Source organism: Echinops telfairi, unplaced genomic scaffold (genome assembly GCF_000313985.2).
Source record: "Echinops telfairi isolate 266 unplaced genomic scaffold, ASM31398v2 ScPeMD7_31;HRSCAF=116, whole genome shotgun sequence".
Taxonomy (NCBI): Eukaryota; Metazoa; Chordata; class Mammalia; order Afrosoricida; family Tenrecidae; genus Echinops; species Echinops telfairi.
The window spans coordinates 62,243,046-62,270,638 of record NW_022103928.1 but is presented as its reverse complement, the minus strand read 5'-3'; the positions used below and the strand labels follow the sequence as shown (position 1 = coordinate 62,270,638).

Genomic DNA, 27,593 nt, shown 5'->3' with positions numbered 1-27,593 from the left:
ATGTGTTTTCCGATGGTCTTAGGGGACCCCTGTGAAAGGGTCATTTGACCCCCAAAGGGGTCACGACTCATGGGTTGAGAACAGCTAATCCAGACACAAACATGTAAATGGCCTCGAGATAATAGCAAACTGTAGTGACAAAAACTAGGAAGGGCTGGATTGTAATATAATTTAATCATTAATTTGTCTATTTTATTTGTTAAACTCACCAGTAAGGCCAACCGCTGACATCCCATTTCATAGGGAAGGCACACTACGGAGCCAGCACACTGTTAGTTGAGTGACGCACCAAGGGTTGCAGCCTCCCCCAAAGCTACTTAGTTCTCACATTGTGAGGATATTAACTGAGGGTTCTTAGGGTTTTTACCATGTCCTGCTACAGAAGAAAAAGGGAGAGGAAGTGTTAGAGCTGCCCCATAGAAGGAAACCTTCCCACACGCTCCTCATTCTGACTGCAGACAGCACCCAATAGCCTCCTAACAGGAAAAGGTGAGAAGGAGATTCTTGACCATTTCATGTCCTAGTCAATTCCCATCTTAGAATAAAAGGCAGAAGACAATTTGAGAAGATGGCTTAGGTGTGTACAGAGCAAATAAAAACAACCGAGGAGCAATGAAAGAGCACAGTGAAAATAAAGACCAAAGGGTAAAAGGTACGTGCCCTGCGATTTCAGCTAAGCACGAAAATACTTTTAGGGGTAAACATGCAATAAAAATAAATACACTTGTTACAAAAGTTTCATAAAAATGCACCCAGAATTCTCATTGCTATAATTACACAAATTCTATTATAATATAAACCAGCTCAAAACCCAACTTCTCGTAGACCACTCCCTGAATAGAATCAAATTGCAATTACCCAAGAATTGTAATTTTCACATCAAATGCTAATATTTTTTTTTCTGGCTGCATAGTTTCTGAGGATCACTTCAGAGTCTAACATGCCAGTTGAGGAATGGAATTTGCCAGGAGACTCCCGGGACATCTGAGAAGCCCTTCCGGGACAGTTTACTGACTCTGAGATGTAGCGCGTGGAGAGGATCAGCTGTCCTCTACAGAACGCTCCTCACGAGAGGGTCCAGCAGGTGCTGGCAAGGCCTGGAATTGATCTGGGGTCATGTGACTTGCTTCTGGTCCGTGCCATGTGGATAGAAATGAGGGCCTGGCCTTTCAAGCGTGGCCCATTATAAACCTTATCCCCAACTGGCTCCGTTAGCTGGTGTTGTTATGACAGAAACCCCATGCAAGAGTGGACCTCCCCTAACAGGCTCATCTCTCTCCTTTGGAGCAGCTAGCGGATAAAGCCCAGTGCTCAACTCCTTGTGACACAAGGGCTCCTCAGCCGTAGGCATCAAAAAGTAAAACTGGAACCAGTCGCTGGCATGGGGGCAATTGGCATTCATACGGAAGCTACGGGGCAGAACACAAGTGCGCATTTGGGGGCCCAAGACTAAATCTTTTCGGAAGTAGAAAGTCTCATCTTTATCCTGTAAAGCCACTGGTGGCTTCTCATGACTGGCCTTACCGTTGGCAGCCTAGCATGTCACCCACTGTGCCACCAGGGCTCCCTCCAGCACGGGCATCGAGGTTGGAATTGACAATGCATATGTGGGTGGGACCCAATTCAGTCCAGATCTCCACCCCTCAGATCTCTCTCTTTTCCTGTCTGCTGGCTGGATGAGACAACTCCGAGACCCAAGACATGGGCAGAGTCCCATGACAGAAGGGAAACAAGAGAGAAACTGGGCTGGTTCACAGTCCAGGTGTGTAAAAGGAGAACCGTGTCCAAAGGCTGGAGTGGGGGTAAATAGATCACCAGGCCTTTCTTCCAAGAGGCCTCTGGGTAGTCTCAAACCTGCAACTTTTCCGCTGGCAGCCAAGGATATTATCCATTCCCACCACCACGCAGGCGTTCCGAATGGCCGTGTGAAAAAGGCACAGTAAATGAAATTAACGAGCACAACCAGGAGACTCCTTAGAAGCATGCTTGGCAAGACTTCATCTCACACAGTCTTCGGACATGGTGCCAAAGAGACCGGTCCTTGTAAAAGGACATCGTGCTCGGTAAAGTTGAGGGTAAGTGACAAAGAGCAAGGCCTTCTAGGAGATGGATCAACACTGTGACTGCGACAATAGGCTCAAACGTCACAACCATTGTGAGGCTGTGTTTCCTTCTGCTGTGCATAGGGCTGCTGGAGTCGGAACAACTCACCCACGCCCGCCAGCAACAGCCTGGGCTGAGGCCTTGAGCCTTGTAGTCCGCATCCTGGCTCCCAGCAGAGTTCAGTACTGCGAGAGCTTCCAGCAGCAACAGAACAGCACGCTCACCCGAGCCTGCTGTGCCTGGCGACTCTGGGATCACAAAAGTGATTTCAGTGTAATTGCCTGCCCGATTTTTCGAAGCTGTCAGCCAAATGAGTTGGAAACTGGATGTTCCATTTTCCCTTAACCATCAGAGATCTGAGAACACGCTCATTATGGACTGATCTTAATTTTTTTTTTTGATTAAGGAAAAATAAGCCCTAATGAATTTCCCCAGGAGTATTTGGCGTGCTCTCCTGCAGGGATGATGAGGGCAAGATTGAATGGACCTGACTCACATTTTTACAAGCATACGAAGTCACTCACTGGGTGGGACTCCAGCTTCTCTGGGTCAGAGGTCTCCAGGAGAAATGGACGAAGCTGTGGGTTCTCTCCAGAAACGGACATAAAAGCAGCAAATACCAACAAGATGTTGGGCACCACTGAAGCCCAGGCCCACACCCGGAAATCCATCTTCAAGCCAGAGTTCAGGGAGAGAGCCCCTGATGGGGAAGAAAGAACCTTAGTGGGAGCCACTGGAGACCACCTCCGATGTCCGCCTGGGGCCTGGGCCTTCGCCCTCCACTCTCCGGTCTGCAGAACAGCAGCCTTGATGGTCCACTTGCTCACAGCCCTTTCAGCTCTGAGAATAACGGGGTTTTGTAGGCAGCTTGGCTCTGAGATGGTCATTTCTGGTCACCTACTTCCAGCTTTAAAAGAAGGAAAACCAAAGCAGACAATGTGCAGCATCACGCAGTTTCACATTTCAGTGAGACGTCAACTAAGGCCCCATGGAAGAAGCAGCACACCAGCACCGTGCGACCCACGGATTGCAAATGAAATCATCCAAATCCGCAGGAGGGAATTGTATCGGAGATTAAATGGTGAAGTTCGGGTGTGCAGGAGGCCATGGATGGGGCAGGAACCATGAAAGACATTTGCAGGATCTACCCGTGGAATAAGCCTGTGGCGGTCTCCCTCTGACCGTAATCCAGGGATGGGATCACCTGGCCGTCAGACAGAGCATGGAGAGACCATTGTCAGAGAGCAACAGGATACATCTGACTCGAATGGTTACGTCCTTGGATTTGATCTCTCTTTTAATACACTTTGATTTGAACTGGTTTTTGATATTTCCTGTTTGTTTGTTAATTTGGAGTTTATCTCTGTTGTGTTTTGTTATTGCTGGTCATGTTATTGACTTTGTTATGTATTTTCTATGTTTTTCGGTAGATAGGTTGGGTGACTCTATAGAGATAATAACTAGAATAAGGGTTCCTGTAAGGGGGTGCTGGGGGGGAGAGACAGGAGAGGTTATGGTGGTGCAGGTGTGATGGGGAACTGCTATCAGGAGTACAAGAAGGTAAAATGTCCTGAAAATGATTGTGGTGGCGATTGTGCAGCGCTGCTTGATATGCCTGAACTACTGAATGGTATCATGTCTGGATTGTGTCCTAATAGATGGTTGGGAGCAAAACGTCGTATCTTCTAGTGACACTGACTGCTAGGTGATGCGTTTCCTCTAATTTCATCACTCAGGTGGTGTTAACTTATCTCTGACAGAAAATTCCTCAGGTAGTGGGGGCAGGGGGAGGAGGATGGGGGTCAAAACAGAGAAGTAACAAGAACCTAGGGTTTTAGGCATGGAGTCTGAAACAGTTCCTGGGAAAGGGGTTTTCTGGTAGTGCATGAGAAAGGGGCTTTCTGGTAGTGCATGAGAAAGGGGCTTTCCGGTAGTGCATGAGAAAGGGGCTTTCAGGTAGTGCATGAGAAAGGGGCTTTCAGGTAGTGCATGAGAGCCTAGGAGCGGTGATCCCCAGGGGTAGAGCCTGGGACCCATCTTTACTGCACTTGTAGAAGGGTCCTTGCTGCTTCCCTTTCTCAGCTTCTTCTTTCTGCGTCTTCCTGTCTGAAAACACCACTCCTTATCAGTGTCTGAGCCTGATCCCTCTCAGCAGGGTCCACAAACTAATCAGTGCCCTCGCAGAGAGCCGCAGACTCTTCATTTGCATAATATAATACAGACACCTCGTTGGCAGAGTAGAGCATCGATACTTCATTGGCGGAGTGGAGTACAGATACTTCATTTGCATAGTAGAGCATCAATACTTCATTTGCATAGTCGACTGACCAGTACATGAAAACTGCATACCAATCACAGAACAGGTTGTAGCTCAGAGGAGACAAAATGTTTCAAAGTATCAGGTGGAACAAATTATACCATGACCTGACAGAAGTCTGGATAAATCTGTCTTGGAAGAAGGACAGGCAGAATGGTCCCTAAAAGTGAGTAGGAAGAAAAACTCTTTAACCCCCAATAAACGGAGGAACAGCCGAAGCGGAGGGGGCGGGGAGGCTGTTGTGCAATGACTTAGCACGGCTCTCCTCGTCTGGCTGTGCAGGGTGGTTACATGTGCTTTGATGGTATCTTCACGTGAAGGCCCCTGGCTTCCCGCCCGCCCTGCTGGCCCAGGAGCTAAGCACTCAGCCGCTCACCACGTGTCAGCAGGGGGACCCGCCCAGCAGGGCTGAAGGAAGACAAGCTGACCGCTGTCACAGAGATGAGCGCCTGCACCTGCTCTGTGCAGAGCGGTCTTCTGCCATGCTGCTCGGCCACGAGGCCAAACTGGCTCCACAGCACCTAACAGCCACCTGGTTTCTCCATCTGGTCCCATGCTCCCCTCTCCTGGGAAGCCCCCCACCACCACCACCACCGCCTGACAGTCATGCAAACACTGGTCCCACACCATGGATATACCACCCCTCTTATTTAATGTATCTTCCTTCCCCAAAACACATCGCTTGGGATTGTCAGTAGCTGTAGTCCTCCATGTGGACTGAAAAGCAGAGGGCACACGTCTGCACGGAGAAGGAAGAACAAGGTGCAAGTTCCGTGATCTCTCTATTCCGTTTTCCCACGAGTCTTCATGGAGGCGGGTGTTTGGCGAGGGAAATTTCACCGTGGATATTTGTAGGGATGCACAGCAATGTACCTGGTTTCACTGAATCGGCAAGTTTAAACGTTGATTGGTACACAGATGTGACTCTGTGTGTGTGTATCTATGTAGATATTCACCGTTGTTTTTAAAAAGGCAAAAAATATACTTCTTGACTAATAAAATGTTTTTAAATGAGGATAGTAAGCCTTCATCTCTCCTACTTTGGACATTTTGTCAGGAGAGGAGAGGCCCGGAGAAGGGCATTGTGCTGGGTAAAGTGGAGGGTCAGCAAAGAAGAGGAGGACCTTCACCAAGATGGGTTGGCACCAGGCTCAAAATACTGGTTCAGCCTTAGAATCGAGGGTGAGGGTGGCCCAGGACTGGGCAGGTTCTGGTCTCTGGTACCTGAGGTCACTAGGAGTCTGAACCTCCCCAGGCAATGACAGCAATGTGAGAAATGCTTAGATGGAGAAGTGGGAGGCGCTGCCCATTCTATGGACAGCGCTTGGTGGAAACGAGGCTCCCTCCCTCACTGCCACAGCCCCACGGCTGCGCTCACACCGCCACGGTACAGCTGAGTGGCTGTGACAAAGACATGGCGACTTACAAAGACAGAAATATGGACTGCCTAGCCCTTCGTAGAAAATGTTCATCCCTGGTCTAGAATATCTTCCATATTCCTTCAAAAGATCAGAGGAAAAACATAATTTCCTCATGAGACAGTTAATGGTGTCCAGCATTTTTTGTCAACCCCTAGCTATCTTCCCCTCGGGCAGGGGCAGCACTTGCTAACTCCCTGCTAACAGATAGGATACAGTGGACGTGCTAGACTACCCGAGGGCAGGTTCTGACGGGTCACTTCCTCGGGAAGAACCTACCTGCTATGTCATGAGGACACTCAAGGTACCTTCTGGAAGATCCATGTGGCAAGGACTGAAGCCACCTGTCGATGGCTGTGTAAGTGGGCTGTTGTGAAAGTGGACAGTCCACTCTACACCTTTAGATGAGTACAACCTACCCATGACCTTGACCTCTGAGAAACTCTGAGTCAGAACTATCCAGCCAGTGCCTCCCAAATGCTCAAACCACACAGTCTGTGAGATAATAAATGTCTGTATTTTAAAACAGTGACCAAAGGATTGTAAATCATATAATCTGAAATCCAAGGAGGGACTGGTATCAGAGCCTACACTGTGAGACTCGGGTTTGCAGAAGGCTATGGATGACGGTAGGAGGCCAGGATACATTTGCGGGCTCTACATAGTAAATCAGCCACCGGGATCTCCCTCTGTCCACCATAGAGGGCTGGGAGGAAAGGGGGTACCAAGCAGAGTGCATTGGAGAGAAGATGATAAACTGACAAAATGATAAATCAACTTAAATGGTAACAACCTTGTGTCTACCATTGCATGGTCTACTCCATGAGGCCAGAGAGTATGTATACCTATTCCCAATAATGAGTATAGCACCTCTAATAATATTGATTTATTAAATGAAATGAGACAGATGGTACTGATCTATTGATCCAAATTCTCCAACATCTTTTGACCCAAAGGAGTCTGTGGTGAGCTGAATACAAGCTAATAGTTATTTACACTGTGGTGTGCTGAACACTCTCCAAGCATGCACCTGTGTCACCTTCGCAAGAAATTCCCCTACCCCCCGAAAACTCACTGCTGCTGAGTGACCCTCTAGGGCAGGGTAGAACTGCCCCATGGGCTTCCAAGACTCTAACACTTTGCAGAAGCTAAGGCCACATCTTTCCTGCAGAGTGGCTTGTGGTTTTGTACTGCTGGCCCCGTGGTTAGCAGCCCATCATGCAGCCAATTGCCAGTAGAGCTCCTTCACCCGGCTAGGGTCAGTACTACTAGACCTCCGTTTTCACCCCAGGAAGTGGAGACAGAGAGCAGTGGGTATCTTGTCCAAGAGAATATGGTGAATCGCAGGCCTAGTATTACTCCCAGGTGTCCCTAACCAATTGGCTACCCTGCTAGCATTTCCTATGTGGCTTGATTCAAGTGGCTTCTTGAAGCTGGGTGCATCTGGCTTCTTGCGTGGTAGCCACACCTGCTTCACCCTTCAGTCCATGCTGTTTCCTGCTTCCTGCTTTAGTCCTTGCAACTTTACCAGCAGGTCTCTACCTGGGTCGCTGCCCCTGTGGTGATTGAATGACCCTTTCACAGGGGTCGCCTGATTAATCAGTAGCAAAATGACAGTGACAAAGGAGCAATGAACATAACTTTATGGTTGGGGGGGAGTCACCACCACACGAGGAGCTATGTGAAAGGGCCGCGGCATCAGGAAGGTGGAGAACCGCTGAGTTAAACAAACTCGCTTAACTAATGATAGACTAACTTCTGATCCAGCAAATGCACCCCTCAGCCTCTCGTCAGTGAATTGGAAACACACACACACACACACACACACACACACACACACACACACACACAAGCACAAAGGCAGCATGTACATGTTTAACCCAAATCCCCAATCTTGCATTCCAATGTGCGGTGCCCTATGGGGCCCAGTAGGATTGCCTCCTCAGGTTTCTGAGGCTCCATATCTGTGCAGGAGTCGAAAGTCTCACCTTTCGTCTGCAGAGCAGCCATGGATTCAAACTCCCGATCTTTCCATTAGCAGCCCACTCTGCTGTCTGGCCTCCTAGTAGAACATGAATGTTTATATCCGCTTTATTCCTAATGGTCAAATTTGTGAACAGCCAATTTCTCCATTTAATAGATGGATGAACAAACTGGTACACCAATTAAATAAAGTACTATTCAGCAATAAAAAGAAATCAAGTTACAAAAAGTTATAAAGGAATCTTCCATGTATACTGCAGAGAGAAATCAGCAAAAACCACCACCAACAAAATTATATATACTTGATAATTCCAACTATTTGACTTTCTATAAAAGTTCTCTCTCTCCAGAGAGACAACAGGTAGGTGGTACCCATTTCAGGCTGGGGGAGGGGTGATGAGCTGGTAGAATATGGACATTTTTAGGGCAGCGAAACTGTTCTGTATGCTAGTGTGAGGGTGGACACGCACATTATGTGTTGACTGAAACCCACCGACTGTACAGCAGGAACATTTCATATGTGGCTGGATGTAAAGCTTAAACTTTCGTTACAACAGGGCATCGGCATCGCCCAGCACTTGTAGCCATGAGAACGCAGGACATTAATACTATACAAAAATGTAAAGGGGGGAAAAACTTAAGTGGAGGAGTCCAGACGGTCGCAGTTAGAATCCTCTCGGAGCCCTGGTCTGCATTTGAAGCCATCAGCTGACAGAGCTCCTGTCTCAGAAACCCCCAGGCAGCTCTACCTGCCTATGAGTCAGAAGCCACGAGATCATGAGTGAGCAGCAGCCACTCCATGGGAGGAAAGACTGCGATCTGTTCCCATAGAGATTTCAGCCCAGGCCACCCTGGGGGACGTTGCGCTCTTTAGGAAATTGTCCCTGTCCGTGGGAAGTGAGTAGATGGTACCCAATATGAAGCTAAAAGGATTGTTTGTCTCGTGGAAGAGGGCGCTCATAACTATAATAACAAGACCTCAAAATGTTCAATTCAACACCACCGACCACAATTACTAAATGCTTGCCACGTGCCACGCCTTGTGCTTTCCATCTGCTCCCTGACTGAATCTGCACAGCACCCCACAGGTAGGTGTTACAGCCCATGATACAGCTGAGATAGTTACGTAAGACCCCCCAAATCACATAGCCAGTGCGACTTAAGGGTGCAACTAAATGTGAGGGGAGACCAGCCCCTAACACTATCATGGGTGTGGTAGATGCAATTGTACGGTTATAAAATATAAAGATTATAGTAAAGTCATAGAGATAGGAGAGAGAGTAAAATAAAGGGTCGGACACATTTCACGGTAGCATGCTCATCTCAGCCCTGCTTGGTGGTCCATGGGGAGGTGCGGGAGGAGAGGGCAGGAGACTGAGCAATTTGTTCCTAACCAAGGCTCATATAGCTTTTGGGGATGTTCAAGCCCCCTGATCACAGATAACAACATACATCACAGGAAGGGGTTCCACCATAGGCAATACAGCAGTGGGAGGGGGACAATCTAAGGGTGTGCATGACATAGGAAGAGGAGGGACTAGGAGTACATGTGACAAGATGGACGGATCCTAGATTCAGGATGGCAGCCCGACCTGGGATGTCACGGAGGTGGTTCGACCTGTTCTGAGCTCGCCCTCAGGAAAGCAGTCCACTGTCCCTAAGAGCAGGGAGTGAGCCCGCCTGTGGGGGGACAGACAATAGGGTCTGCTTGCTCTGGTGCCTTCAGGGAGACAACTTGACAGTCATTTACCATGAATTGCAAGCAGTGTCCTAGGTCTGACATATATTTGAGGAGAGGCAAACCAGGGAAATGCCATTTTATACCCCTCACCTAAACGTATCCCGTGATTGCAAGCACAGCCCTTGCTTGATATCTTATTGCTCTGTGTGTGGTTCCTTCAGCACCCAAACCCTAAACGTTCGCTTCTGGTAGGGCCTCTGCTAGGGGCAGGGCTGGACAGGGAAGCGCCCACACTGGAGCAAAGGCAGGGCTGTGGGGAACTCGATAGGAGGAGTGCATGGAGGTGGTCGACCTTTCACCTCCCTGGCTTCTCCGTTAGACCAGTCTCTCCCTGAATCTCCCGCCCACGAATGCATGTTCTACTCCTGGGGGGCTTTCAGAACAAACCGGGTCCATCTCTCACGATGACAAAGTCCTGAACAAAGTGGTTTTTACTGAAGAGTCTCTTTACACATACGTACATGCATACATATAGACACCATTGGTCACTTAAACATTTTAAGATTAACATGGGTGAAGGGAGACAGCGGACAGTGTAAGATATGGAAAGAATAACTTATAATTTATCAAGGGTTCCCAGGGGTGGGAGGGTGAGGGAGGGAGGCAAAAGAGGAGCCGATGCTAAGGGCTCCAGTAGAAAGAAAATGCTTTGAAAATGATGTTGGCAACATATGTACAAATGTGCTGAATACAATGGATGTATGGATTCTGATAAGAGCTGCAAGAGCCCTCAATAAAATTACTGATATATAAAAAACACATTTTAATATTAACAATCTGGTGACATTAACAATACAATCATCACCACTCCTATATTTTCAAGGTCCCCCCCTCTGTCAGCATTGCCTTTCCTACCCCCTCTGTGTTAGTCTGGGTAGACTAAAGAAACAAGTTCATAGACACTCTCATATGTGTACAAGAAAGAGCTTTATATACAAGAGCAATTGAATATGAGAAAATATCCCAGGCCAGTCCGCAACAGGTCCACAAGTCCAATATTAGTCCATCTGTCCAATACCAGTCTATAAAGTCCTCTTCAGACTCACACAACACATGCAATGATGCAGAATGTAGGAAGATCACAGGCCAGTGGGTGGGAAGTCTTGTGGATCCAGTGGCGTTATAAGCATTTTAGTGCTGGCAGGGGTCTCCACATGGCTTCTCTGGGTCCAGGGCTCTGGCTGCCAGTAGCCTATCTCCAGGTAGCTTGTCAACAAGAATGCCTCACAGGGACTGAGCATAGAGAGAGTGTCTCCTGCCTCCAAGAAGGAAAATACAGGAGTTCCCAGAATCCTTAGGGGAACGCCAGGCCCACACAGAGGCCTCATTGGCTCAATCCTGATTGACAGATTAGACTCCACCCCTATACTCTTAATCCTCAACTTGACACCAGATTATGTAACTACCACACCCTCCCTGCCTGGCAGCCACTGACAACCACTTGCACACATGGGTCTCTCCATGTTTGCCTCGCCTAGACCTTTCACATAAGTGAGATCACTCACTAATGCTCACTCATTCTTGTGTGCCCAAGGTTCACCCAGATCGTAGTGAGTCTCAGAACACTGCTTCCCTTCGGGGCTGAGCAGTCCACTGTTTTCCCCAGGAGCACATGTTGCTGAGTTGTTCCCCTACTGAAGGGCACCTGGTTTATATCCCCCTCTGTTAACGTGAAGAGTGCTGGGATGACCACTGTGTGTAAGTGTGTTCAAATCCCTGCTTTTGAATCTTTGGGGTCCATACCTATGAGTAGAAGTGCTATGTTGTACAATTCATGTTTTTCTTAATAGTGAACGGATTTTTCCAGATAAGGTATACAAACGGCCAGCAAGCACAGGAAAGGCACCCCATGCCAGGAGTCAGCACGGAGATGCCAACTACAACCAGAGTAGGACATCCCTTTGCGTCCCTCAGGGCGGCCATGATCGGGAACAGAAGAAGCAGCAGGTGCTGGATGTGGAGAAAGTGTAAAACCGTGATGCCCTCCCTACTGGTTCCTGGATGGACCGATGCCAGGTGTTCTCCGTAGCACCCCATCACCTACCTCAGTGATTGCTTAATAAGGGGGGTCTCTGAAGGGAACTCCGGGGGGAGGAGGAAAAGCAGACAGAACAGAGAAAGAGCCTGAGCAAGGGTGAGGTTGCTCAGGAAACCTAACCCGAACCTGTGGGCAGCCCTAGAGGGTAAACAGCAAAGCCAAGTCTGTCCTACCTGGTGGCCAACGGGGCCAAATGCAGTCCCGTTCCAGCTGCCCCTGCCCACAGGCTGCCTGGGACAGGGAGCAGACCTCCTGGGCACTTCTGGGCAGGGCACAGGAGGCAGTTCTAGTGATGCAAAGGTACACCCCTAGTAAAGGTCACAGGTGAGACTCACTGTACCGACAACCTCTGGAGCGTGAGTGCCCCAGCCCAGGAGGAGGGCTGCCAGGGGGACTGAGCAGGCCCCCAAGGGCACCTGCTGGTGCCCTCAATTCAGGGGCTGTGTGTTTGGACCAACGCTGCAGAAAGCTGGGTAAGATACCATTTATCATATTCTACATTGCATTTTTATAATCTTATTTTAGCAGTATCATCCTTCAGGGCTATTGTTTCTCACACACACACACACCCACACACACACACACACACACACACACACACGCGCACCTTACTGAGTATCTAGTATGCACTGATCTAGAGCTGCAGGCAAATTGCTCTTGTCATCTGTTGCCAGGCAGTCAGTCCATTCTGACCAACCCCTACGGGTTCCGAGACTGAGGCCCCACGGAAAACCACCAGGCCTATCATGTCGGGAGGCGCCTCCGGGGGGGTTTGAACCACCAAGCTTTCAGCTCGGAGTCAAGCACTGAGCATGTGGACCACGACCTCGGGCCCACGCCACTGTGCACCCGCTGGCCTGTGATCGTCCTGCTCCTGTTCACAGTCTCCGTCACAGCCTGCAGCTACTGCAGCTGCATGTTTCTGAGGAGGGACTTACGGGCTGCAGATGGACTGGGCTCGGATGCCTTCTGGATCCATAATGACTTTTTGATATAAAGCGCTCTCTTATATGAGCGCCACCGGATTTGTTTCTCTAGACAACCCAGCCTTACCAGATGGGCGGGCAAACAAAAGGGGGTCCATGGACGCGGGGGAGTATCACGCTGCCCTGAGGAGGAGATGCGTGCTGCTCGGTGCCACGGCACGGGCAAAGCCGAGACGAGCCAAACACGAGAGCACAAGGGCTGCCTGAGCCCCTGGCTTGAAATCTCTCAACTGGCAGATGCACAGAGAGAGCGGGTTTCAGGAGATCACCAGGCACGGTGGAAGGTCCATGTTGTTGTTGTCGTTGTTAGGTGCCATTCCGTCGGTGCCGACCCACTGCAAAGAATGAAACACTGCCCGGTCCTGCGCCATGCTCACCCTGGTGCCTGTGCCCGAGCCCATTGGTGCAGCCGCTGTGGCCGTCCATCTCTTGGAGGCCCCTCCTCTTTTCCCTGCCCCTCCACTGGACCAAGCACGATGCCTTCTCCAGGCAGGGCTCTCCTGACCACAGGTCCACGGTATGTAAGATGAAGTCTCGCCCTCCTTGCCTCTAAGGAGCACTCCGGCCTGACTTCTCCCAATACAGATCGGCTTGTCCTTTCCGTAGTCCGTGGTACTTTCAATATCCTTCTCCAGCTCCACAATTCAAATACAACTATCCTTCTACAGCCTTCCATCCTCACTCACTGAGAATTAAGCCCGCCACCTCAGAAAGCCCTCCACGGCAGGGCAGCCCTGTGGGTTTTGGAGACAGTAACCGTGTGCAGGAGTAGAAAGTCTCGTCTTCCCCTCGCAGAGAAGCCTCGGTTTCACACTGCCGACCCTGCGGCTCGCAGTCCAGTTCATGACCACTGCACCACCGGAACGTCAATGTTAGTAATGGCCGCACAGAGTCCAGAGACCACGCTTGTCGTATCGGGGTGTTATCAGTGGAGGTAATGGGCTAGCAGACATCAGGAAGAGTCCCCATAAGGAAATGGTCATTGATCCTCAGCAACCTCTCTCCACAGCCAGCAACCCAGACTCTGACTGGTCCTGAGCCCCTCGGCCACACGGTCCCTCAGCCTCTGGCATCCTGGAGAGTAACAGGCCCAGCGCAGAGTTGGAATGGTGTGGGCAAAATGGCTGGAATCCAAGAAGGCAAAGCAGGATGGAGCATGGCAGCGTGTCTGAGCCTTTCCAAGACTGGCAATAGGGAAGCTACAGGTGGTCCGAGATGGCTCCCATGCCATTGACCGTCCAGTGAATCCCCTCTTGCCCTCGGGCAGAGCGCATTGGAAATTGGGTGAATGCAGATAGTTTGGTTAAAATTGAACCTGTCATTTTTTCCCCTTTGTTGTTGTCGGATTGGGTTTGGGTATGATTTTGTCTGTATGAAATCCAAGCTAGGTCGGGATGGAGAGACAGTAAGTACATGGATAGTTTCTTAGCGCATTGACAGGGAGGGTGGTGGGGGGATATGGAGGTTTATCATGAGTCCAAGAATGAAGAAACTATTCTCAAATGGACCGTAGTGGTGATTGTACAGCTCCTTTTAATATATTTAAACCAATGAATGTATGGTATGCGAATCATAGGTCAATAAGACTGTTAAAATAGATACATTGGATGGCCATTGAATGGACTCAGGGAACCCAGTCCTCTTCTGATCTGACACACGTGGCGGCAACAGGTCGGTCGGTCGGTCACTAGGGTGAGCTGGTGACAAAGAACATGGATGTCATCGGTCCTGAAGAAATGAAGGACTGAGGAACGCCGGTCCCTGCCAGCTTGGAGTGCACCGTGTGGGAGGGAAGGCCAGCCCAGGATGGACAGGCGCAGAGGAGAATCTGCGAAGGGGTCCTGGCCCTCAGTGCTGGGCTGACGAGGGCAGCAAAGGGGCACGGAACTGCAGGACCAGGTGGAGCTCTTGATTTTACCTGGGACAATTGTTGCCTTTAACCTGTCCATCAGGAAAAGCCTTTCGGAGGCTACTGGAAGGATGGGCAGGATCTACCATGCCAGCCCCTGGGGAGAGCCTCCTGGAAGGGGGGCTACGAAAGTGGCAAGGAGGGTCCGTCCCGCTAAGGGGGTGGGAGAGAGAGACTGCGGGCCACCGCTCGGTCTGGTGCAGGGACCCCTTGGGAGGCTCCTCAGAACCCCAATCCAGCTTTGCAGTCTGTGACTAGAGTGAGAGATGGAGGGTGAAGAAGGTGCTTGGACGAAGAAAGCCCATCCTCTCATGATCCTGGAGCTTCCCACATCCCGCCTCAAGCCCCCCTCTCAAGTCGTTGGGGAAGGTGTGGGAGGGGGGCAAGCCTGCCTCCCAGCTCCAGCCAAAGGGCCCATTTTAGAGATGCCAGCAGGGGCTGGCATATGAATCAACAGTGTGTTCTCTGCACACCCCCACGGTCCAGATGGCTGCAGATCTCGGGAGCAGAGCGTGGCGCCCACTTGGATGGCACTCCCAGCCGGGCAGGAGTCATACTTCAGACCGTGAGGGAACACAGGGGGAAGTGAGGACATTCGCCCAGAAATGGGCTTGGTCTTTCTTTGGCTGCAGACTTCCATTCCCAGCACCCACCTGCAAACCAAACCTTAGTGCGCAGAACACTGGTAGCACAGAATTGGGCAGCAACCGAAGAACTGCCCAGCCTAGCTTCTCCTCGGCTGTGTGAATCCCTCCTGTCCCGGATGGAGGCACGGAACTGAAGACGCAGCACTTTGGCATCCCGGGGTCACGTCTCCACAGAGCAGCTCTTGTCGTTGGAAAGTTCTCTCCTCACAGAGAGTTAGGTCAAAGCCTGCTCACTAAAATCCCCTCCCGAGGTCTGCTTCTTCATTGCACTGACCATCATAAGAGCGCCCGTTACTCAGGTGTGGTCACCACCACGGCCTGGGTGTGACCTACACACCATCCTGAGTATGTGACGGAAAAGGCCTAACCCTCACACCACCTGGGAGGTAAGCGCGACTGTGTCCCCGCTGGTCAGAAGGATGCTCAAGACTGGGGACGATGGAAGAGTAGAGGGTCAGACCCCTGAGAAGCACAGCTGAGCCTGGAACCCACAACAATCACTCTTCTGAACCATCCCAGCTCTGAGCATCTGCACTCTGCGGCCTCTGTTGAGCAAGCCCACTTCTCCTTCCACCAGGTGGCCCTGACCTCTGCAGTCCACGGCAGCCGGCCTGCTCTCTCACACACTACACAGTTTGCCTTCTCCACGTGAGATGCTGAAATCCTGCTGGCTGAAATATTAAGTTGGGTGACTGAAGAGCCCCGTTATTGAATAAATGGGTCAGCAAATGGGTAGAAAAGGCGACAAATGGATGAGACAAGGTGATGATTTATTCTCAAACTCAGGGCAAGAATCCATCCCTAGATAGACGCTGCCCCTCAACGTCCTCATTGTCCATGCACGCCATCGCCCCAGTCCCCTACTGCAGCCGCACCACTCAGCACAGCTTTGGGGCCCCTTTCCCAGACTGTCCTGTCTACTGAAAGCTCTCAGTGGGCGGCTTCAATGCCCTCTGCTGTACGAGGGTGCACACTTACATGCACATGAATTTTTCCATTAGAACACTAGCAACAATAGGGTAATTCCCACGTACCAAGGAATGTGTTAAACTGATCTGTCCTTTATTCTTCAAAATTACCCCATCTTACAGTCCAGGGTGCTTGTAGAAGATGACAGTTTGGAACCAATCATCACCGATGCTCCTAGCCCTGTCCACCCACCCAAACCCACTGTTCGCATAGATGGCTGAGCTCTGTCTGTAGCATGTCCGTCTATAGTCTCTCAGTCATCGTTCCCCACATGGCTTGTTTTTAATCAGAGCAAAAGGTAGGTGCTATAGGAAAGCAGCAGTGCGTTTGGTCTCGTTGGAAGTTCGTGCAGACAGCTGTGTGCCTCTCAGGGTTGTCGCACAGAGTTCTGCTGGTGTGGCCGCGGTTGCCACGCTGTGCCGAATCCTCCAGATTTCCATTCTGCTTGTACCGAGGGTTCGTTTTATGCAAGATGTGAGTCATTTTCCTACTTTCAGCGGTGGTGGCTGTTTTAAGCTGTCAACGTCTCCGCTCACTTCAACACAACGAGAAGTCAACGAGGCCGGCACCACCCTTATCCCCGTTGTGCAGCTAAGGCAGCAGAGGGTCACAAAGGGGAAACAGAGGGTGAAGGTTCCAGAACTCTGTGACTGGCAGTCTGAGTTTGCCTCGCGCGTTGGGACCTCGGAGCCCGGACGCTCCAGCTGACAAGAGCGCATCAAGTGAGAGGACAGCACTGGTCAGCGGGGCAAGAACTCTCCTGTACGTGGGACCCTATTTGATCACGGTCCCGGGGCCGCTCCAGCACAGTGTGGTGAAGAGGCCATACGGTGCCCCGCTCTCAGAAAGAATAGCGTCTGGGGTCTCAAAAGCTTGTCTGAAGGCAAGCAGCTGCCCAAAGGCTCGGTCCGCAGAAAAGATGCGCACTGGCTGGTGTGACCCAAGCATCGCAATAATAAAGCTAAGGCTGGATGGCAGGCTGGTCTCAGTGAACCATTCGATGCACCTGGTTGCGGAGGCCCATGGAGGACAATGAAAGGCCCAAACCATGTGCAGAGCCACCACCTGGGCGAAGCCCGCAGCGAATGCCCTCTGACCACTGACCAGGAAGGTGAGCAGCCTGGCCCTCAGGCAGAGTGCACTGGAAAGCAGGCTAGATAATTGAGGTTAAACTTTAACACCCGATCATTCCATCTCCTTTTGATGCATTTTAAGTTTGCCCTCGTTTTCATGGAGCTCTCCTTCCTTGGGTGAGGCTTCTCTGCGTTGGTGTGGTGAGGTTGGGTTTGGGTTTTGCTTTGGGATGACTGTCTTTTCTTTCTACTTTCCAGTCCTCCTTCCTCTCAGTGCTTTTCACGAGTTCCACGACAGGTGAGTCGATAGAGACGGACACCAGATTAAGAGCGTCTCGGGGTCACGGCAGAGAAGGTGAGGGGAGATGAGGAGCGAACAATGATGGGTAGAAGAACGAAGGAAATTGTTCTAAAATCGATGTTGATGATGAGCACACGACCCTCTGCGTACACTTCGCCCACTGAATCGCATGCCACGAGACTCGCATGTCACTAAAGCGGAGGGCGTTTTAAAGTCTGCATGGTCCTTTCCTTGTGCAAAGGTCTTCCTATCCGACTTTCCCCTGTGTGTGTGCACCCACGCCCATTCTACTTTGTTAACACCATCCCCCTCACACTAGGTTTGGGGCCCATCTGGGGTGACCTTCTGTTAGCATAAGAAAAGAGAAGAAAAGCTTTATTTCCCACTAGGATGTATTAGTCTGGGTACTTTAGAGAAACAAATCCACAGCAACTCACGTATAAGAGACTTTTATGTAAAGAAAGTGTGCATCACGAAAACATCCCAACCCAATGCTGCCCAAGCCCACAAGTCCAACATTAACCCATTAACCCAACACCAGTCCACAAAGTCCTCCACCTCACAAAACAGAGGCAATGACGCCGACTGCAGGAGGAAAGCTGAGTCAGTGAACGAACAAGCATCTCAGCACTAGCAGGGGTCTCCACACCGCTGCTCCTGTACCCAGGGCTGCATAGGGATAGGTCCATGTGGCTTCTCCTTGGGGATGTCTTGTAGGAAGTCAATCTTGCAAGCTGAAGCAGGGAACTGCTCAGGCAGCTGCACCCTGGTGCGACCATCACAAAGCAAGAGACCCGAGAACTAGAAAGGCGAAGCTCACCACCCATTTATCCCTCCGCCTTTCAGTTAGCCCCACATGTGATTATCGGCCAGGTTGACACAATTAACTAACTCAACCACAGTCACACGTCCCCAAACAAAAACAAACAAGCACCTGCCATGGCGCGGCTGACTGATTCCCGGCACACCTGGCAGGGCGGAGCTGCACGTCTCCAGGGAAGGGAAGCCTCGTCTTGCTCCTGTGGAGCTGCGGGAGATTCCAACTCTGTCCTATGGTCAGCAGCCAATGCGTAACGCCTCCCTCCCCCCACCCCTGGTGGCCCCTGGGCCTCCTTTTCACAGGTACGGCAAGACATACCTCAATTCCTCACACTTCCCCAGGGCGGGCAAAGCATCTCTCTGGGTCAACGCTGTGTCCGCAGCACACAGCAAGCCCCCGGCATGGAAGAAACACCCAGTAAGAATTTGTTTGAAGAATCATGTTCACAAAACAGGGTATCATGAGCTGATTGGTAGGCTCCCTAAGAGCCTCCCTGTGCCGCAGGATTTGTGCCTGTGACCTTGTTTAGAAGAAGCGTGTTTACAGAGGGAGGTTCCAGGTTGGACCAGTGACAGAGGTCCTGGTAGGAAAGGCAGAGAGAGCTTTACCACACCTACATAAGGGTCAGCACAGGGAGAGCAAGATGGGGAGACAGAGAGACTGGAGAGATGTGGTCACAAGCCAAGGAGGTCCAGGAGCCACCAGAGCAAATAAGCAAGGAACCAACTCCCCGAGGGCCTTCGGACAGGGGATGGCCCTGAGGACACACTCATCAGTCACCGTCTCTGGATGACCAGGCGTGTGGCCACTGGTTCTCCCAGCCTTAGGAAACGAAAACTCAGCCCCACTGCTCGCAACGCACCGGGGTCCTGCACGTCACACCAAGCCCACAGGAGCGTAAGGCTCTGGGCCCGTTTGGCATGCCAGCTCAACGGCCAGCCAGCAGTGCAGTCTGGCTGGCACAGGAGAGTGTGAGCATGCGGTCATGGTAAATGGGGGGCAGTCAGCTTCCTCAACTTTAAATCCATACTGAGCGCCCAGGCCCTGTTCCCTTACTTCAGGAACCCCAAGAGCAGAAATACGGTGAGAGAAAACAGACGGGCAGCAGCCAAGGGTGGGAGAGCTCCAGGAAGCCATGGGAGCTTTTCAATAATTGAGGAGCGGGGGCGAGTGGAGAGGGAGGCTGAGGGTGGGAGGCGGAGAGTGTGAGATGAGAGGGCTCTCAGATGGCTCGGGGAAATAGCAGCAGCTGCTGACTGACCCAACCCGGGCCCAGAGCCAAGTCACCAGACTAGACTCGTCTTCATATCTGAAGGTGGAGGAGCTTGTCTGAGGTCATTCAGTTGGGAGAAGAGACGGCCTTTGGCCTGGCTTCTTATTGCCTGGTGGACTACGGAGACAAACGCTGATCACCGGGTTTCAGCCAGGGAGAGGCAACTGGTTAAAATCATACTGGGTGTAAAAGGCACATACATTCACTAAAAAATGAAAAAGGGTGGTGTTTTTGCTTCCTTTTCAACAAATGCCAGGGGGTGGGCGTGCAGGTGAACCATACCTATGCTACCACTATCAGAATCGCTGCCAACAGTCCGATACAGACAGCCTTCTAGAACTCTCTACCATGAGTGTGGTGTGTGTGTGCAAATGGTTCGTTAAACTCGCATAACATAAGATGTGCTCTGGACGATGAGCTGGGAGCCCTGGTGGTCGACCAGTTACACATTGGGCTGCGACCCACAACGTCGGCAGGTGGAAACCAAGGGCTTCCTACACCTGTCAAGAGGTACAGTCCTAGGAACCCACAGGGGCAGTTTTACCTGTCCTATAGGGTTGCTGTGAGTCGGCGTCGACTCAGGAGTGGAGAGAGTGTTTTGCTCTTTGGTTTCTGGGTGATGCCAACAGGCAGTGCTTTGACTGCTCACCAAAAGGCTGGCTGTTCAAAGCCACCCAGCAGCGCCCCAGAAGAAAAGACGGGAGCTCCACTTCGAATCATTTGTCCATGAAAACTCTGTGGAGCACGGTTCCACTGGGACGCCCACAACGTCACCGCGAGTCAGAGTCCGTCCACAGCAGCTGGTGCGTATGGGACAGACACACAACGTCTACAGAAGCGCCAAGTCCAGACAACTGCATCTGCCATCAGGAAGTGTCCCTCCACACGTGTTGCTAGGTAACAGGACAGACTTTTTTTACTTAAAACTTATGAAAGAGCAAAAGTCTTGAGATGAGTTATTGCAAAGATACAGTAGAAATTAAATAAACTGCTTTCATAATGAGCAAGCTACCCACAAAGACACCAATGGAGATCAGTTTCTAAAAACTACAATGGTGCAATTTTTCTATGGGGCATTCAGTAGAAATAATAATTGCACAGGCAAATACATGCCTCATAAACATGTCCATCAGCTGGGGCTTGATGACCACTTGCTTCTGAGCCCCAGAGGAATGTTCTTCACGGATCACTGATGCACACATGTCAGAAGTCACCCGGATACCCCATCAATGCGGCTGCCCCACTGTGGCCTTTCCAAACAGTGGGAGGGCGTGTCGGCATGCAGACTCACAAGAGACTCCCTGGGGAGAATACTGATGGCGCCCAGCACCACCCTTGGGACCATGCAGTCATGTGTCACAACTAGTATTTGCATCATGTTTATAGAGACTTTACTTACAGGAGAACAGCAAAACAGCTTCAAAGCAATGAGAAGGGCTAGCTAGAAACTGAGGTCCCAAACACTTGGCATTGACTATGCACACCTGGGAACATGTGTCCCTGGAAGAAACAGCAGAAAGCTCATGAGGAGAAGCCTGGACTTGCGACCAGATTCAAACCCCATCTCACACACTGTTTACCTGTGTGACCTTGAGCGATAACTGAACCTCTTGGTTTCCATGTCAGTAAAATTGGGGTGGCAATATTATGTGCTTCACAGGATTAGGCTATTTAAATGAGATCATATAAACACTTCCAATATTTGGCCCACAATTGGCTGAAATACAACTTAGGATAGGCTTTAATGGCAAGTTGTCATTTAAAAAAAAATAGGGCATGACATATATTCCAGTGGTCTGAACTCAGTCACATGGCTACCCATCCTGGGGCTTCTGGGAAATGTAGTCCAAAGCACTTAGGAAAAGAGAAATCATAGACTCATGAGCACCAGCCATCTGCAAATACATTTAACCGTCATGATAAACTTTGGTGATTCTAGTCCTCGTACTCACTTTCACCCTCTGTGGCTTCTATTCTATTGCATTGAAATCGATCTCATTGAAAACATATGGGCTGAGACCCGGCCAGCTGGCTCCCACAATCCCTGGTATTGAACTATTCACCACTTGCCCAGCAACCGCAGCTTTGTCATTGGTCATGATGGTGGGGCAACAACAGTGACCAGAAGGACCAAATGCTTTGACGTTCTTTAGACACTTCCTGGCACAAGCTTCATTTCTGACATTGGGCGTGAGGAGTCTGTAACATGCAGATGAAGACACTGATCAAATTCCTGGAGCCCTGGCTGCCTTTGGAAGACACAACTATCAGACCCTGTCGGAATTGGTAAGAATGCACACCGCTACACAAATATGTAGGCACGTACAAAGGAACACGGGGAACAGAGCGAAAGGAAAAAGAGCCGTGACAAGGGAAGAGGAGGTGTGTCCTTTCTGGACACGCCACACCAGCCCCAGCTAGGAGGGAGTCAGTTCCCGGTACTGGGAAGCCAAGGGGCTGTGCTTCATGTCCTTGCCCTGAATGTTCCCCACTACCTTGCATATGTTAATTCAATGCTCTGCCTGGGTTTCCGCCTGTGCTGAGGGATCTGACATTCCTCCCCCTCCCCCTCTTAATAGGGAGGCTGGGCCACTGAAAAATTGGGTATACAAGAGTTGGCTTGGTGAAGATGGTGGCTGAGTTACGGTAGACGTAGTGGGGAGAGGAAAGGGCTGTGGGTTAGAGGATACCAGATGGTCAAACTGGTGGGCTTAGATGCACAGAGGACAAAAAGCCCCCCAGGGCTGATGACAGTACTATTGATTGAGATGGGGAACTCAGAAAGGGAGACAGTCAGTTTGATTCATTTTAATGTTTTAGTTTCAAAAGTTTTGGGTTATCAGTCTCCTGAAGATCCCCATGAAGCACAGGAAACATGGACTGGAAGCTAGGGGAGAGAACTAGGGAGACGGATTTGGAAACCAGCAGCCCATGAATAGTGGTGACAGTCAGAGGAAACCACAACTCAGCCCCTGGGGTGTCACCAGCCCACAGAAGGGACGGAGTGAGAGTGAGAATGAGCTTAGATGCTCCCTGAAATGAGAGGTCCATAATGCAGGCTGGCCAGAAAACCTGGGCCTGTGTGTCAGCATCACTGTTCCACTCATGAGTGCTTCCTGAACACCTTCTATATCACAAACGCGAGGCCAGGGAGAGGAAAGCACAGTAAACACAAGAGGCATGTGTGTTAGTCCGGGTTGACCAGAGATACTAATCCAGGGAGACACGTGTGTATAATAAAGAGCGTTATATACCAAAGCAGTTGAATATTGGGAAAACATCCAAGCCCAGTCCAGATCAAGTCCATAAGTCCTATATTAGCCCATATGTCTGATAACAATCTATAAAGTCCTCTTCAGACTCACAAAACACATGCAGTAATGCTGAATGCAGGAAGATTGCAGGCCAGTGGGTGGGACATCTTGTGGATCTATTAGCACTGTAAGCATCTCAGAGCTAGCAAGGGTCTCCATGTGGCTTCTCCAGCTCCAGAGGACTATGGTAGTTCCCTGTGTCTTGTCAGTAGAGAGGCTCTCATGGAGTGAGTAGACAGAGAGTCTCTCCCACTTCCGAGGAGTTCCCAGAATCCTCAGGAGAAGGCCAGGCCCACACAGAGGCCTCATTGGTTACAACCTGATTGACAGACTAGACTCTACCCCACCCCACACACACACTTTATCCTCTCAAGTTCCAAATTGACACCAGATTATGTAACGACCACAGCATGGTCCCAGCATCAGGCAAGGCAGCTGGAACAAGGCAGCACATGAGGAAACCAGGCACCTATGGGGTGCCGCCAAGGAGATGGCATGGGTGCTGAGACAAAGAATAACTGGGGAGGGTGCGGACTTGCTAGGGGTTACAAGGTCAGAGACGCCTTCTCTGACCGCTGTCCCCAAGAATAGAAGGTGGTAAGGGCGGCTGAGGCAGTTGGTGGTGAAGCACAGGCTGGACACCGAAGGGACATTCACAAAGTGGCGGCTCAGGGGTCCTGAGCCCGGACAGCACGGTCAGATGACGGTGGTTTGAGTTTCACTCTAAAAGTATTGACTGTGTTTAAGCAAGGGAACAGCGTAATGCAACACACACACACACACAGTGTTGTCGGTCCCTTTTGACCATTTCTGTACATATTGTTCATTGACATCAGTGACCTTTCTTCATAAGCTGTTAACTGTGCTCTGGTTCCTTCTTTACCTGTGTTCTCGTTTCCCTGCCCCTATCTATCTTCTCATCTTTGTGTTGGAGTCATTGTTGACCCTTTGATTATATTTATATATACTGACATATAAATGTGTGCAAAATAACCTATACCTACACACCCTATAGATGGCTTTTATCTCCTATATATATATATGGCTTTTTAATGCAGCTCCACACTCACAGGTAACATGCTTTATTGTTGCAAGCCAATCCTTCTATTTCACTAAAGAGTGACCTGGGGGTAGCTTCCGCTCCAAGCTTAAAGTGCATCTCAGGGCAGTAGTCTTCGGGCGCAGTCCAGTCTCGGCTGGTCTGGTCACTCAGGTTCATCACAGTTTTACCTCTATGCTGTGTTTCCCTCCCATCCTGCCGGGGGCCCCACTGCAGCCCTGATTGGTAGTGTGTTCAGGCACCATCTCGCAGTCCTGGTCTCCGGGGAAGTAAGCCTGTGGCCCAGACAGACTACTCTCCATGTGGACTAGTTCCTTCCTGAGAGTTCAGTCTCCTTCTCTCTCTTCTGCTCCTGATGAGTGAGACCAACAGTTGTACTTTGAAAGGCTCCTTGCGACGTGGGAGAACGCAGACCCTGCTCACCTCCACGGGCTGCAGAACATGAACTGTGTGCGCCAACTGACTGGGCTGTCCCGTAAGACAAGCGTCTTAATGTCCTAACCCTTCAACCCCATATCCAACTGTACAAAGTATCTTCTTATGCCTGAGGAGTATCAATAACGGTGTGTGCACAGATCTGTATGTACATGTACATGCGTCTGTGCACACGTATGCCTACATATGGCGTTTGTTAGCTAAGTGATGAATGGGTGGGAAGGAGCTTTGGACGTGGGACATCAGGTAAGAAGTGAGTGGTTAGCATGCTCTAGATAAAGGGGGAGGGGGGTAGTAGGAGGGTCAGACCCGCCGACTGCCATGGAGACGGTAGGGTCTCATCTTCTTCCCTCGTAGAGACTGGCGTTTAAACCTCTGTCCTCACAGCCAGCAGCCCCTCACCTGCCCCACAGAGCCCAAGAAGAGTAAGTGGTTTCAAAGAGAACTGGAGGTACGACCGGGACCTGGCTATCAGTACAATGTCATGGGAGAGACCCACGGGAGCAGGCGAGGTTGATGTCTGCATTTCCTGCTGGAGAAACAGAACAGATTGAATTCAGTTGCTCTCGGGGTCATCATGAGAGAGCAAGAAAATGCGGCACCCACAGCACCCAACACAAGGACCACAGCAGGTGAGTGGCTGTGCTTGCAGGGCTGCCTCCTCATTGTCATTCTGCCCTCCTCACAGACCGCACACACACACACACACACACACGCACACGCACACGCACACGCACACACACACACACAAACACAGACACATGCACACACAGAGACACACACACACACAGACACACACACACAGGCACACAGGCACACAGGCACACGCACAGAGACACACTCACACACACAGAGACATACAGGCACACACAGAGACACACAGAGACACACAGAGACAGACACATACACAGAGACACACAGGCACACGCACAGACGTGCGCGCACACACAGAGATGCATAGACACACACACAGACACATGCACACACACAGAGACACATACACAGACACACACACAGACACACAGACACAGACACACACACAGAGACACACAGGCACATGCATAGACGCGCGCACACACAGAGACACACTCACACACAGACACACAGGCACACACACACACACAGGCACATACACACACAGGCACACACACACAGACACACACACAGGCACACACAGAGACACACACAGACACACGCACACACAGACAGACACACGCACACACACAGAGACACACTCACACAGACACACGCACACACAGACAGACACACGCACACACACAGAGACACACAGGCACACGCACAGACGCGCACGCGCACACGCATCTAGAGCGGGTTTCCAGGCTACGCCGCCCTTGTGTCCACAGACCCTGGGCTGTCCTCGTCACGTCTTTCTCCCACACAGTAAGCCCACCCCGCTTCTCACAATCTTTTTTTAAACCCAGTTTCTTTTTACTAATAAAAACAACTGGCACTTTCTTCGCAGCTCGAACAAGCTCCTCACTTGAGGCAGTTCCTCCCACCAGGGCCACGCTCCCCCAGCCGGGACTCCAAAAGATGCTTTCTATCCTTGGTCTAAACCCCCAAGTGGTTCTGGGCCAATAATGTGAGCCTGGAAATCCCCCCAAGGAAAATTCCTCTCCCCAACACCCCAAACTCGCTGCCATCGAGGTGATGCTGCCTCACAAGGACCCAGAGGGCAGGGAGAGCTGACCTGTGGGGTCTCCCAGACGGTCACTCTCTAGGGGCCTGGAGAGTTCTGCTGCTGAACAGCCCTGACCTGCTGGCCTGGCACGACCAGCCCTCTGACCACCAGGGCTCCAGCAATTACTGTTGTCTGCCCTTGATTTGCATATTTATCTGGAGGGAAACCAGGGTGGGGGGATCTTGAAGCCAGAAGATGGATGAATGGTTGCCTGGGGGCAGGACGGGCAGGGAATCAGGAGACAGCATCCACGGGGACAGGAAGGAAGGAAAGTTCCAAAGTTGACAAGGCAGGGGCTGCACAGCCTTCTCCACACGATGAGACCAGGCAATGTTAGGGACTGCCAAGTGGAGCTCAATCAAGTCCATCACACTCCGCAACGACACTACTTGTTTCAGTGCCTGAGCTAGCGTTCTTCTGCTTCGGCCACGTCAACTTGAGAAGACCCTACAATATGAAGGAGGGATTTCGGAGACCACAGAGGAGGGAAGGGGTCTCGTCAAGACTCGGGAGTCTCAATTGTGTGCTTTTCCCAAAGCCAAGTTCAGTCGACAACTTTCCTCCCATTGTGAACCGGAAATCCACCTTAGCGACAGAGCGGACACCCCGAATCCACTGCCATTAAGTCACTTGTGCCGACCGTGTAGACCGTGTAGCCACCGCAAACCCGCCGCACCAGACCTCTGTCACGTGCTACAGAGCACGTCCTTGGACACGAAGATGCGCCTGACCCAAGCGGTGGTCTTTGCAATCACCTCGTAGGAGAGCTGGGCAGGGAAGAAGCTGGACCAGGGACATACCTGCTGTTGAGCCCCGGGGTGGGTGGAGGCTACTGAAAATACCATGGACGGCTAGAGGAGCAAGCCAGTCCGTCTGAGAGGAAGGGCAGCCAGATGCTCCTTCCGACAAAGATGGGAGACAGTCTCGCCGACTTTGGACAGGTGTCAGGGGAGACCAGACCAGCCCCTGGAAAAGGACACCAGCTTAGTCAAGGCAAAGGGCAGCGAAAAGAAAGACCCTGGACAAAATGGGGTGACCGCGGCTGCAGCAAGGGTGGTAAGGATGGAGCAGGGTCAGACACTGTCGACATCAAGCCACACGCGTGGGAACAGCCCTTGGTTACAGAGTTGGAACAGACTGCGCGGCAGTGGCTGTTTTGAGGGTTTGCTGTGGACCCGGCACTGTGCTCAGCACCTTTTCTCCTGCCACCTTCCCACCTAAACTCTGTCCCGTCTTTCTGCCTAGCTTATTTTTCCTTCCTACCCACCCCCTTTCATGCTCATCCCCCATGGCCACCTCAGCTCCTCCCCTGAAGCGTTTCCGAGTCTCTCCGCCCTGCAGACATTGCTGCCCCTTCTACCCTGGCCATACCTGGGACGCAGCCCTGTGGGATACCAGAGACCACGCGCCCGCTGATGCTTCGGGGAGCCTGCTCCCTGGCAAGCCTTCAGAAAGGACGCTTACCACACTCGGGCACATGGAAAGGAAACATTGCCATTAACTC

General features: G+C 51.0%; 1 protein-coding gene across 4 annotated transcripts in view; it reads right to left on the bottom strand.

Moving 5' to 3' along the window:
• The window catches only part of ERC2 (ELKS/RAB6-interacting/CAST family member 2), a 987,816-nt gene that overhangs the window by 723,438 nt on the left and 236,785 nt on the right, over window positions 1-27,593 (bottom strand). The gene's annotated exons all lie outside the window — the stretch shown is intronic.